Below are 5,043 nucleotides of genomic sequence, written 5' to 3'. Positions count from 1 at the left end.
CATGCATGAGAGAGAGAGAGAGAGCGAGAGAGAGAGAGAGGGAGAGAGAGACAGAGACACACAGAGAGAAACAGAGAAAGAGAAAGGGTGAGACTGAGAGAAAATTTATAGAAGAATGTAGTAGGTCTTTGTGACTATTTTTTGATAATTTTACCAAACTATCCACTGAAATACAGCTTGGTGAGAAAATTACATTTGACGTAGACAGCTACCCAAACCCAATTAAATAAATGTAAGTAGATAAGATAACAATCCTCCACTATAATAGCCATTCAGACTGTGAGGTTTGCTTCTCCCATGCTCTCAGGTTCTTAGAAATCATAATTGTGTGTGATGTGCTCTGGGAGTAACTCTTACCTGTGTGCTCCATTACATTAGACACTCCAAAGAGGGACATTTTAGATTTAATGTAGATATGAGAGCATGACAAAATAGTAGAGTTAATATGATGTCTTAAACGGTATTGCATTTGCTAACTTTCCTTCTATTCTGAACTTCTGTGACTCAGAAAGAAAACTAGCATGAAAGGCAGACCATTAAAATCGGACTGTGTAAAGAAACCCTAAGGTGGAACTTGGCTTGAGACAATTCTCATAAAAGCTAACTGAATGTCATTGACTTACATTTTTAAAAAAGTTTAAATTCAATAATTTATTTTCTACCTGAGTTCTTTGGAAACAAAAATTGTATGTGAATGGAAGAATTTGATGCACTCTCAGTACGTATTCATCCCCCCGCCCACCGAGGGGCTATCCTGAAACTTAAGACACCCCAGGTCTCATTACATTTAAGAGTGTACCCAGGCTGTGAGCACATAGTTCAGTGAAGCACCTCTTCCCAGCCCTCTCTACAATGTGCGTCTTTTGAATCCGGACTGCTTACCTCACTTCTCAGGGTGGAGGACTTACAACTTTGTTTTTGGCAGTTCTGGATGACTTGAGGACCCTCCATCTCTCACCCTCCAGCCTCTCTGCACTGATCAATGTCTGTGCTCCTTGAAGGTCAAGACTTCTACAGACTGCCTGGATTAAGGTCTTGGATGTCAGAGCCTGTTATCTGCTGCAGAGCCCCTAATGCCATTAGCGAGAAAATGAAAGACGCTTCCAAACAACCTCCAGATCGATGCTAACTTTATAACTTCCAACAGCTGCTGCTCAGCCTCTTTATTTGTTAAGACCTCCTCCTGTGCAGAACTTTCTTGACTCCAGTTTAATTCTGTCAATTCAACAAAGATGTTTTGAGCAGCTGTTCTGTACACAGGCTTGGGCAAAGCCTTGGAAAAATGAGACACATAGTGTGGGGGTGGGGTCTTTTCCCTCAAAGTAATAAGTATCTAGTTAGAAATAGAAGCATCACAAAGCATTTACTTGGCAGTGTGGGGTGAAGAGGAGTTCAATAATGTAACAGACATCAGGGCTGGTGTTACAGTTCAGTGTCAGAACATCTGCTTGGTGTGTGCTAGGCGTGGAGATCCATTCCCCAAAACTGAAAAAAATATAAATATATTGTAAGTTTATTAGAAGAGGGATATTTATGGAAGTACACTTGGAAGAAATTATTTGAAGTTGGGAGGAGATGACGTGTCATCTTTTCAAATTAATTTTAGCTAATGTACAAAATTATAGCTTTAATTATAACATCTTTACACAATATATGTATATATATATGTATATATATATGAATGTTTGCATCATTGTATCTTGTGCACATTTTCAACCTTCTAATCTCACCGCCCCTCTCTTCATGCCTCACAAGGGCTCACTTTCTTCCCCCAAATAGTCTTATTCTTTTTTCATGATATGTGTATGTGTACATGTAAACACATACATGTGTTTGTACAGTAGATTATGCATACCATATTTAATCTTTGCTCATCCATTCTCCACTATTATGTTTCCTTCACAGAAGCCCTTTCTTTCCCTTTAGAGCCCTCTTTTTATTTCATTCCATTTATGAATATAAATACATGCTCACGTTTCAATCTAGATCCTCGATATGAGAGAAAACATGATGCAATATTTGTCTGAATCTGTCCCATTTCACTTAATGTGATAATCTTCAGTTTCATTCCTTTTCCTTCAAATGACGTATTTTCATCAATTCTTTATGTTGATTTTAATTCTGTTGCAGAGACACCACATCTTTGCTACCCATTCTATTGATGGGCATCTATCTGAATCCATACAGATTCCATATATTGGTTTTCATAAATAGTGCAGTAGTGACCATGGATATTCATGTGTAACATCTTTGTGGTAATAGTGCTTTGAATCCTTCAGGATTAAACTCATTAGGGGTGTAGATGGATGATTTTGTTCTTTTCTCTTTATTGCTTTGATGAATCTCTCTAATTTCCACAGTGACTTCACCAGTTTACATTCCCACTAGCAGTGGACAAGATTCCGCACATCCTCATCAGCATTTGTTTTCATTTGTATCCTTGAAGATAGCTATAACGATTTGAATGGAAAATGTCCCCCATAGGATTCTGTATTTCAGCACTTGGTGCCTGACTGGTGATGCTGCCTGGGGAGTTCACAAAACCTTGAGGAGGAGCAGCCCTGCGGAAGAGGCACATCAGTCGGGGCAGGATTTGTGCTGTGTCTGGTTTGCTCTCTTCTTCTCTGTGCAGTTGAGATGTGCTCACAGTGTCCTGCTCCTGTAGCCACCCATCTGCTGCCACAGCTCTGGCAACCACCATGAACTCTCCCTCTGGCACTATAAACAAACTGTTTTCTGCAAGTTATTTTTGGTCATGGTATTTTATCACAAAAAGTCACTAATATAATAGCCATTTTGAGTGGGGTGGAATGAAATCTTAATTCAGTTTTAGAATTCATTTTTCTGATGGCTAAGGATATTGACCATTTTAAAAAATATTTATTGCCGAGTTGTTTTTATCCCTTTGAAAATTATTCGTTCAAGCATTTGTTGATTTATTAGTGGAATGAAAAGTTTTGGTGCTTAATATTTTGAGCTTTTGTATTTCCTAGCTGGTAATTACCTGTCACATATATAGCTGATAGGGATTCTCCTCCGTTTCTCAGGCTGATTCTCTTTCCCTACACAGAAGTCTTTTATTTTCATGCCATCCCACTTGCGTAGTTCTGCAATGACTTCTGGGCTATCGGAGGGCTTCTCAGAAGATCCTTGCCTGGCATATGGATTGGAGTATTTTCTCTAATTTTCCTCCTGAAGTTTCAGATCTCAGGTCTTACATTAGGGTCTTTAATTTGCTGTGAGTTGATTTTTTTGTGAGAGATATGGATCTATTTTAATTTTTCTTATATGAACATGCAGTTATTCAAGCAACATTTGTTCTTGACAAACTTAACTTTCCAGTGTATGCACTGTGGACACATTTGTTTAGTAGGTGTCTGTAGCTGTGTATGTGTATATGTAGACCTTGCCTCTGTCTCATCATATGTAGACCCTGTGTTCTCTGTCATCATATGTAGACCTTGTGTCCACTGTCATTACATGTAGAATCTGTGTTCAATCTCTTTACATGTAGAGCCTATGTTTGCTCTCATTACATATAGACTGTGTGTTCTCTGTCATCATATGTAGACCCTATGTGCTCTCTCATTACATGTAGATCCTGTGCTCTCTGTCATCCTATATAGACCCTGTGTTCTCTGTCATCATATGTAGACCCTATGTGCTCTCTCATTACATGTAGACCCTGTGTTCTCTGTCATCCTATGTAGACCCTGTGTTCTCTGTCATCCTATGTAGACCCTGTCTTCTCTGCCATCATATGTAGTTCCTGTGTTCACTCTCATTACATATAGAACCTGTGTTTGCTCTCATTACAAGCAGACCCCTCATTCTCTGTCCCTGTGTGCTCTCTCATTACATGTGGGCCCTGCATTCTCTGCCATCATATGTAGACCTTGTGTTCACTCATTTACATGTAGAACCTGTGTTCACTGTCATTACATGTAGACTCTGCATTCTTTGTCATCATATGTAGCACTGTGTTCTCTGTCATCATATGTGGACCCTGCATTCTCTGTCATCATTGTATGCCCCACCCTGTTCTCTGTCAGCATGTATATGCACTGTGTTCTCTCTAATGACATGTAGACTCTCTGTTCTCTCTTATTACATATAGACCCTACATTCTCTCTCATCATATGTAGACCCTATGTTCTCTCTCATTACATGTAGACCCTATGTTATCTGTCACCATATTTAGACCCTGTGTTCTCTCTCATGTCATGTAGACCCTGTGTTCTCTGTCATCATATGTAGACCCTGTGTTCTCTGTCATCATATGTGGACCCTGTGTTCTCTCTCATGTCATGTAGACCCTGTGTTTTCTCTCATCATATGTAGACCCTGTGTTCTCTCTCATCATATGTAGACCCTGTGTTCTCTGTCATCATATGTGGACCCTGTGTTCTCTCTCATGTCATGTAGACCCTGTGTTTTCTCTCATCATATGTAGACCCTGTGTTCTCTCTCATCATATGTAGACCCTGTGTTCTCTGTCATCATATGTAGACCCTGTGTTCTCTTTCATCATATGTGGACCCTGTGTTCTCTCTCATGTCATGTAGCCCTTGTGTTTTCTCTCATCATATGTAGACCCTGTGTTCTCTCTCATCATAGGTAGACCCTGTGTTCTCTGTCATCATATGTAGACCCTGTGTTCTCTCTCATGACATGTAGACCCTGTGTTCTCTGTCATCATATGTAAACCCTGTGTTCTCTGTCATCATATGTGGACCCTGCATTCTCTGTCATCATTGTATGCCCTGTGTTCTCTGTCAGCATGTATATGGACTGTGTTCTCTCTCATGACATGTAGACTCTCTGTTCTCTCTCATTACATATAGACCCTGTGTTCTCTGTCATCATATGTAGACCCTGCATTCTCTCTCATCATATGTAGACCCTGTGCTCTCTCTCATTACATGTAGACCCTATGTTATCTGTCATCATATATAGACCCTGTGTTCTCTGTCATCATATGTGGACCCTGTGTTCTCTCTCATGTCATGTAGACCCTGTGTTTTCTCTCATCATATGTAGACC

Source organism: Nannospalax galili, unplaced genomic scaffold, assembly GCF_000622305.1.
Source record: "Nannospalax galili isolate Female #2095 unplaced genomic scaffold, S.galili_v1.0 scaffold15, whole genome shotgun sequence".
In the NCBI taxonomy this organism is placed as follows: Eukaryota; Metazoa; Chordata; class Mammalia; order Rodentia; family Spalacidae; genus Nannospalax; species Nannospalax galili.
Note: the sequence above shows the minus strand (reverse complement) of the source record.